The 10,252-nt window shown below is 36.4% G+C and overlaps 1 non-coding gene across 1 annotated transcript; it reads right to left on the reverse strand.

Annotated features, from left to right (window-relative positions):
- Positions 1 to 763: 763 nt before the first annotated feature.
- On the reverse strand, positions 764 to 870 carry LOC141675339 (small nucleolar RNA R71). The gene has a single exon (XR_012555997.1). It is a non-coding gene; the product is annotated as a small nucleolar RNA R71 (small nucleolar RNA).
- Between the last annotated feature and the right edge of the window lie 9,382 nt (positions 871 to 10,252).

Raw genomic sequence — 10,252 nt, forward strand, 5'->3', positions numbered from 1 at the left:
TAATAAAAAAAATATATTCCTTGAATTGTTTTGTATTGTTTTTGATTCCGTACTTTTAACGAAGAACTTAAAACGAATCGAAAAAGATTGTAGGTATCGTATTCAACCCCCCGCCCCCTTCTACGATACTTTGGGACTAACATGTATTTTCCATCAGCGGTCGTTAAAGTTCATTGACTCGGACATTGTTACTTATTTGTTTCCTTATCTTATTTCAGCTACTCTAGCGAGGGTGTATGCATACGCGTTCGTGTACTCGTAAGAGAACACTGGATAAAGCCGAGGAAGAAGTTGTGGTTGTTCGAAAGGAAGTTTTTGAAGAAGAAAAGAAGGTAGAAGAAGAAGAGAAATTCGAGGAACCAACTTTAGTAGTGATGGGAGATCAAGCAGAAAATCTTAAGGCTTTGATGGACTATTCTCAGCCTAAGATCAATGATATTCAATCAAGCATCATCAGGCCAGCCATCAGGGCTAACACTTTTGAGATCAAGTCAAATACGATCAGATGATACAAAACTCAGTTCAGTTTGGGGGTTCTCCTACTGAAGACCCCAACATGCACATCATGGATTTTATCGAGATCATCGACACTTTCAAGTTCAATGTTGTGACTGAAGATGCCATCAAGCTGCGACTCTTCCCATTCTTTCTTAGGGACAAAGCTAAGTGCTGGTTATATTCTCTACCAACAGGGTCTATCACCACTTGGGAAGATCTTGCTCAAAAGTTTCTTACTAAATTCTTCCCTATGTTGAAGACTGCGGCAATCATGAATGCCCTTACTCAGTTTGCTCAGCAAACTGGAGAATCTCTATGTGGGGCTTGGGATCGATATAAGGAGATTCTAAGGAAGTTCCCACACCATGGCATGCCTGATTGGATGATTATTAACTATTTCTACAACGGATTGGGTGCTACTTCTAGACCCATGTGTAACACCCCCAAATCCGGGGTCGGGGATCCGGGTTGTCACGAGTTCCATTTCCCTTAATAATACTTAATCTTAATAATAAACCAACTACTGCGTACTGTGACCCCACAATATACACACACACCACAAGTTATAGTCTCAGAGATGAATATAAAAAAATAACACAAGTCATTTTATTCCACAATTATAAGCCATTACACCTCAAAAGGGTTTCTGAATAAATTTACATATTCCTTGCTATTATTACAATTCATAAATATACATAAGTCTTGCACAACAAAAGTTGAAAGCCTAGCCTATTGGTAGTTTCTACCTCAGCTACAACAACATCAACGCCTACAGGAAACTGCGGAACGTTTCCTAACCGCTCACGAATTGGGAGCTTGATCTTGTTCATCTTGTATATCTGTTGTTGTGTGATGAAAGAAGAAAGTAAGGGTGAGCAACAAGCCCACCGAAATAATATGTATAATAATTAACAATGTATGAGCATTCTTATAGTACTCATGAAAGTCTTGGTCAAGAGGAAATGAACCAAGTTTTGATATCTTAATGCGACGAAGTCGCAAAATATTCAGTATATATACACATATATACTCTTCAAAATCTTTGAAATCCTCTGACATGTATAATATACACAGAGTTCCAGATTATAACTGTATGAAAATACCGTTGCAAGGTGATCTCATATGTCTAATCTTGTCTCAACGTTTTTCTGAAAATCTTTGTCATGCATAAGATAATCATTAACTAGATATAAGTTGAAACGATGAAGTTACGAGATACTCCAATATACTTATATCTTTTTCGAATAATACTTGAACTACCATCGTTTAATGTATAAATAGTTCATCCCACAGATGAAGTTACAAGACATAACTTGTATAGAATCAATCTTTGAAATATCATCAAAAAGGAAATAAAGTTACGAGATACTTTATTTGATGAAAATGTCATTTTGAAAACTCGACCCTTCCATCATTCAACAATCTCCCAACCATAGCCTTTCTATCGAAGTGCTCTGGGTAGTGTTGCAGAAATATCCAACTGGATGATGAACTCATTACGGGAGTTTTCCGCGCCAGGAAGACCACTCACGATGATCAGTCGCAGTAGTGCAACCCCACCATTTTCTACATATAGAGGAGAACAGTCACATTTACTTGTCAACCGAACACTGGACTCCTAAGGAATGGACCGTCTTAGCGGAACTTCCGGGCCATTTGGGCCAATATAATAAGGCTGGGCCGGCGCCACTCGACCACTTACGCCACTCCTAGTTCAGATGAAATCCATGACTCTAAAACGTAAAGCTCGTCCCCCTTTACCCAAGTAGAAACTTGTTGATACGGCTCCACCAAGAAGTCGTATCTAGTTGGAAAGGAAAACTAACCGATATTTCCCAGGTGATGCCTGTTAATGGATTAACTTATTCCAAGAATTTTACTTCCCGAGTGTTGGGTAAGTAATCAAAAACTCTTTTATCAAAACAGCAACCTTGTTGCGAATATAAAAATACATCGCGGAGCCGGATCCCTTAGATTTTTGAGGGAGTATTTAAATCCCCTTCGAAAGGAAGATCTTAAATTTAAAAATGAGTTTTGGGATCTGCTCTAAACTTCCAAAAATAGTTTTGATAAAGTTTCAAAATAATCTCCGGAAATATTTAAAGTAAGAATGATTTGATAGTATCAATTATTTTCCAAATACTTGGAAATTATCGAAACATTATTTTTTAAGAAAATAAAGAATATTATTTAATAACATAAGCGGAATCATAAGTCCTTGAATGAATATTCAAAATAATATTCATTAAATAAAATAAGCGGAGTCATAAGTCCTCGAATGAATATTCAAAATAATATTCATTATATAAAATAAAACTATTGAATAAACCTTATCCGATTAATAGTTTTGAAAACTATATATATATATATATAATATACTCGGGAACATCGCCTCCCGGTTTAGAAAGATGTTCAACTCTGGGTCCCCTATATTAAGGGTATACACAAGTACTGCTTATCTCTAGCATAGGTATTATGCAGTTTATAATCAATTGAATCAACAATGAGATATCAAGATTACGAAATAGGCATGCATATATATATCATATCAACATGCTACAATATATCGCAAGACTTGCTAATAACAACCATGAACTAATCTCAAGATAATGCATCAATATATTTACATCACAACAACAGTATAATGGGTAGAAAACTTGCCTGAGTGTTCCGGGATAGACTTAAGCTTAGACTGTTAGTGTATACTGAAAATATTTATTTGAAGTATGTACATTTATTTCTGGCCAGTTTATTTGAGAATCATTTGAATGTTTACATGTTGTCTAATATTATATATTGTGAACAATCTAGTATCAAATGGGATACAGAATATTAGATTGTTAAATACAGTTATATAATATAATAAGGTTCACAACACAGGTGGTGTTGGACAATCCACTGGTATGGCTGTAGTATTATTTAGATTAGTTTATATTGACTAATAAATAATGCTAGTATACTTTGTGTATATTGAACATGATCAAATTTAGAATTGTTCCCTTAATACTGATTAATAAGGAGAACTAAGATTCTATGTTATTATTAATGCTTAGGTTCTTAATCCGGAAATAGTAATTGACACGTGTATATTATTTACATGCTTTGATTTATATGTGAAATAATTCTTTTGAATTATATCATTATATTTTGGGTGATGGAATTATATACATGGTGGATATTATTTATTGAAGGAATCCATGTCCTGATAATATTCGGGTTAATGATGTCCCCTTGAAAGCTCAAAAAGATTTAATTATGTGAAACCCTGCAGGTGGAATTTATTCTGGCATAATTAAATAAAGGTTGAGTGGATGATCAAGGATAAAAGATATTAATTAAATAAATTATCAGTAATTTATTTAATTAATGGACATATGATATTTTAAACATGGGGAATTTAATAAGCAAATAATATTGGAACCGAATTAATTAAATTACGGTATTAGGAAAGGTAGTGCAAATATTAATTCTTTAGTGGATTAAATTAATATTTAATTACATTGGGCTAGGCTCAAGATGTAATTAGAAGGCCCAACCTAATTATCCATGGTCCCTATTGTAGCCTATATATATTCTTATTCCCTTCTTGCTTGGAATTGTGTGAAAACATATTGTAGCCACCAAGGAGCAAGAAGAGAGGATAACTTGAGAAGACGGAGGCCACACTTCGCTCAAGGGAATTTGGGAATACAATAGAAGAGCATGGAATCAACCATTAACAAGGTAATCCTCTTTTCGTAATCTTTATCGTAAAACATAGTAACACCCTAAGTCCATGGTTCCCAACAATTGGTATCAGAGCCTGGTAATGGGTTCTACGTTTTATGATATAATGTCCATGTCGTAATTATATATGCGTGTATATAGTGTTTTGCTTGTATTGGTTTTGATGTAGGTTGTTAATCCACTATTATGGCCATGTATATTTTAATTATATGTTTGGATCCCATGTTGTTTAATCGTGGTTAATTTTTGTTTTGGTTTCCACGTGGTTTAATCGTGGTTGTAATTTACACGAGGGTTGATCGTGTTAGAATAGATTTTACAAAATTAGTTTTGTATTAGATCTATCTTTTTTTTTGTAATTGTTCCGGGTATTTTGTAATAGTTATGTGCGATCGAAAATCAATTTTGGTAGTTTTTTCTTCCGCTGTGCGATTACAAGGGGCTGCTGTTGATGTTTGGATCGAACAAAATCAAAACAAAACTCACAGAAAAGCAACAGGCGCGCGCTGCGGCCGCTGCGGCAGCTGGGGCTGCTGCGGCAGCTGGGACTGCTGGGGCTGCTGCGGCAGCCGGGACTGCTGGGGCTGCTGGGGGCGTCGGGGCGCGCTTGGGGCATATTTTTTTTTGAGAGCTGGATTTTTTTTTTCAAGGGCCATAATAGTGAAAATTTATTTTAATTTTTTCCATTAAATTTTAATTATTGCTTTAATTTATTGATTATGTGTATCGTTAATTATGTGTGTAATTCTTTTAAAATTGCATGTTTAACTTAATTAGGACGACATGGACATAAAATTTATTTATTGCTTTAATTAAATGTTATATGTTGCTAAAATTATGTGTGTATTTTGAATGCATGATTAGACATAATTATAATAACATAGGGCCCCATTTAATTTTAAAATTCCTCAATTTTAATAAAAAAAATTCTAAGTGGGAGAGGGAATTAATATGAAATTAAATCCCATGGTCTCCATTATTGGTTGTAGGTAATTTAACATAAAGACGAATATAAATTATATATACGTCACCCATCGTGGCATGTAATTTGTGGTGTCTAGAATGTTATAGAAATTACTAGAACAAACTTCTTAAATTAATAAATTTTGAAAGGAATAAATACGGATTTTCTTTATTTCTGATTTGGGGCGATTTTGTCAAAAACGGGTTCATCGAACTTGTAAGGCTGTGGGTTTTTAGCGAGACCGATGTGATTCCTCCACTACCTGGAAATCAAACCATTGATGAATATTGAATTGAAGTATTCTATTTTAGGCAAAATTACGAATATTGGAAGGTATACACGCCACCCATCGTGGCGTACCAAGTTCCATAGATTTCGAATAATTTAAGATTTGATGATGGTATACACTTAGCTATGAAAAATAATATAGTCCACCCCAATGTGGCATATTGTTTAGTAATAGGACCGAAGTAACATTTAAACAAAATTAGGTGGTATACATGTCACACATCGTGGCGTACCAGAAGCTTATGGTGTTTAGATGTTAGTGCATTAAATTTTAATAATTTAGATCTTAATAATTAATGCACCCTTATTTATGTGATGTTTTTATGCATGATTCTCAGGATAAAATGGGCTTTAATCCACTATTCACCATACTTAAGGATAACAAACTTACCAGACCTAACTATATTGAATGGAAACGAAATTTGGATATTGTGTTGACTGCTGAGGAGTACAAGTTTTGCACTTATGAACCCAAGCCTGAACAGCCTGCTGCTGATGCTCCTGAAGATGAGAAAGAGTATTATAAACGGTGGATTAAGGCTGATGAGATGTCGCGATGTTACATTATGGCAGCAATGTCGGGTGTTTTGCAGCATCAGCATCAGTCTATGGCCACTGCTTCGGATATGCTCTTTAATCTCAAGGAACTTTTTGGAGATCAGAATAGGGCTGCTAGGCAAGTAGCCATGAAGGCTTTAATGAACACTCAGATGGCTGAAGGCACACATGTAAGGGATCATGTTCTCAAGATGATGTCGCATCTGAATGAGATAGAGATCCTTGGTGCTGAACTTGACGGGGAAACCCAGATTGACATAATCCTTATGAGCTTGTCCAAGAGTTTTGAGCAGTTCCGCTTGAATTACAACATGAACAAGAGGCAGTATAGTCTCGCGGAACTGCTGACAGAACTTCAGGCAGCTGAAGGATTATTTCGGCAGAGTGTTCAAGTGAATGTGGCTGAGAAAGGTTCTTCCTCTAAGCCGAAAGGTATTAAGAAGAAGAAAAAGGCTCAGACACAGAAAGCTGTGAAGGCAGTGGGAGTTCAGGGTGGTGTGAAAAAGCCTAAGGGAATGTGCTTCAGATGCAAATAGTCAGGTCATTGGAAATAGGATTGTCCTCTTCCTAAGAAGACAAACAATACTGGTATGTCTCTTTCTCTAGTTACAGAAACATTTATAGCGGCTATATCTACGAGCACTTGGTGTGTAGATACAGGAGCCACTGATCATGTTTGTAATTCTATGCAGGGGTTCCAACTATCCAGAATGCTTAGAGATGGTGAGATATACGTGTTCATGGGAGATGCTATGAAAGTAGCAGTAGTTGCAGTAGGAGTTATTCATTTATCTTTTGGTTCTGATAGGATTTTGGTTTTGAACAATTGTCTTTATGTACCTTCTTTTAGAAGGAATTTAATTTCGGTTTCTAAACTTGCTTTGGATGGTTATAATGTTTGTTTGGATCGTAATGTTTCTATTATGATGAATAAACGAATTATATGTTCTGGTACATTGCAAGACAATTTGTATATAATTAATCCTAGTCAACCTGCACTTCAACTGCAATTTAGGGAATTGAACAACACATCTTCTAACTCTACTAAAAGAAAGGAACCTTCTAGTTTGAACCAAACATATCTTTGGCACTTGAGATTAGGTCATATTAACTTGAGGAGGATTCAAAGACTGGTAGTAGACGGGCCTTTAAGCTCATTGGCAGTGGAGCCATTTCCAGTTTGTGAATCCTGCTTGGAAGGTAAAATGACTAATAGGCCTTTCAAGGCAAAAGAGAATAGAGCCAAATAACTGTTAGAATTGGTTCACTCTGATTTATGTGGACCCATGAATATCCAAGCAAGAGGTAGTTATGAATATTTCGTCACTTTCATTGATGATTATTCTAGATATGGGTACGTTTATTTGTTGCACCGTAAGTCTGAGTGCTTTGATAAGTTCAAAGAGTACAAAGCTAAAACGGAGAAGCGACTTAATAAAAGTATCAAGTCACTATGATTAGATCGTGGTGGCGAATACTTGCTTGGAGAATTTAGGGAATATTTATCAGAAAATGGGATAGAATCCCAGTTAACTGCACCAGGAACACCCCAGCAGAACGGTGTAGCAGAGAGAAGGAACCAGACTCTTTTAGAGAGTGTTAGATCGATGATGAGTTATTCGGATTTACCCAAGTCATTTTGGGGACATGCCTTAGAGACAACAGCTTATCTTCTGAACTTAGTACCTTCTAAGTCGGTTCCTAAAACCCCCTTAGAATTGTGGATCGGGGATAAACCGAATCTAAGACATATTCGAATATGGGGTTGTCCAGCACATGTGCTGAACAAGAACGCGACTAAGTTAGAATCTCGTACAGAAGTAAGGTTGTTTGTAGGCTACCCCATGGGAACGAAAGGATATTTATTTTATAGTCCGAAGAATTGGGATGTCATTGTTAGCACCAATACAAGATTCTTAAGGAGGAATATATAATGAATCACAAACCCATGAGTAGTGTCGTTTTAGAGGAACTAGTGGGAGGGACAAATAATACCCATGAAGCTGTAGTACAAGTAGAACAACCATAACATAATGTACAACCTGTCACTAATACCGCACCGGTGCCTCGTCGTAGTGGGAGGGTTGTTCAACAGCCTGATAGATTCATGTTTTTGGGTGAGTCTTCAGACTTGGTCTCTGATGAACATGATGATGATCCCCGTACATACGAAGAGGCAACACAAGACAAAGATGCAGATCTTTGGCAAAAGGCGATAGAATCTGAGATAGAATCAATGTATTCTAATCAGGTCTGGGAGCTCGTGGAACCACCCAAAGGTATAAAACCTATTGGATATAAGTGGATCTACAAGAAAAAGAGGGGATTAGATAAAAAGGTGAAAGCCTGGAAAGCAAGACTTGTTGCGAAAGGGTATACTCAGAAAGAAGGTATCGATTATGAGGAAACCTTTTCACCGGTAGTCATGCTTAAGTCAATCCGTATTCTTTTATCTATAGCAGCTCATCTCGATTATGAGATTTGGCAAATGGATGTCAAGACAGCTTTTCTTAATGGAAGTCTTGAAGAAACCATCTATATGCAGCAACCAAAAGGATTCATTAAGGAAGGCCAAGAACATCTGGTATGTAAGCTTAAGAGGTCTATTTATGGACTTAAACAAGCTTCTAGAGACTGGAATATTCGTTTTGATCAGGCAGTCCAGTTATATGGATTTGATCAAAGTCCAAGCGAATCGTGCGTGTATAAGAGAAGTGAAGGTAATGCAGTGGTTTTTCTAGTACTATATGTAGATGATATTTTACTCATTGGAAATAATGTTGAGATGTTGTCATCAGTAAAGGCATGGTTGTTCAAACAATTTGACATGAAGGACTTAGGTGAAGCGTACATCCTTGGGATCAAAGTTATAAGGGATCGCAAGAAAAGGATGTTGGCTTTATCTCAAGAGCCCTACATTGATGAAGTATTAGCTCGTTTTAACATGCAGAACTCCAAGAAAGGTTTTCTACCTTTTAAGCATGGAGTTGCTCTATCTAAGAAGTAGTGTCCTTCGACACCTAAGGATATAGAGAGCATGAAAGCAGTTCCTTATGCTTCAGCATGTGGAAGCTTAATGTATGCTATGTTATGTACGAGGCCTGACATCTGCTTTGCTGTAGGCATGGTTAGTAGATATCAGTCGAACCCAGGTCAGGAACATTGGAGTGCAGTAAAAACTATACTCAAGTACCTGAGAAGGACTAAGGAGTATATGTTAATTTACAAGGCCTCGGATCTATTTCCTTTGGGATATACTGATTCAGATTTCCAATCAGATAGGGATAAGAGGAAATCAACCTCGGGATATATTTTTACTTTGGGAGGTGGAGTCGTTATATGGAGGAGTGTAAAGCAGAAATGTATTGCAGACTCCATCATGGAGGCCGAGTACGTGGCGGCCTCTGAGGCTGCCAAGGAGGCTGTATGGTTCAGGAACTTCCTTTTGGACTTAGATGTGGTACCTAATTTTCCTAGGAGCTTGACGGTGTATTGTGATAACACTGGTGCTGTGGCAAATTCAAAGGAACCGCGAGACCACAAAGCAGCTAAACATATTGAACGTAAGTATAATCTCATACGAGGAATCGTAAAGCGAGGGGATATAGTTGTGGCTCACATATCATCAGAAGACAACCGAGCAGATCCTTTCACAAAGAGCTTGCCAACCAAGGTTTTTGACAAGCATGTGGAAGCGATAGGAGTCAGATGGATGGACATATAGATTTTTATGTAATAGTGGATTAAATAAACACTGATGTACACATAGAATATTTTGAGTATAAGTGGGAGATTGTTAGTGTATACTGAAAATATTTATTTGAAGTATGTACATTTATTTCTGGCCAGTTTATTTGAGAATCATTTGAATGTTTACATGTTGTCTAATATTATATATTGTGAACAATCTAGTATCAAATGGGATACAGAATATTAGATTGTTAAATACGGTTATATAATATAATAAGGTTCACAGCACAGGTGGTGTTGGACAATCCACTGGTATGGCTGTAGTATTATTTAGAGTAGTTTATATTGACTAATAAATAATACTAGTATACTTTGTGTATATTGAACAGGATCAAATTTAGAATTGTTCCCTTAATACTGATTAAGAAGGAGAACTAAGATTCTATGTTATTATTAATGCTTAGGTTCTTAATTCGGAAATAGTAATTGACACGTGTATATTATTTACATGCTTTGATTTATATATGA

This window comes from Apium graveolens, chromosome 7 (genome assembly GCF_009905375.1).
Source record: "Apium graveolens cultivar Ventura chromosome 7, ASM990537v1, whole genome shotgun sequence".
NCBI lineage: Eukaryota > Viridiplantae > Streptophyta > Magnoliopsida > Apiales > Apiaceae > Apium > Apium graveolens.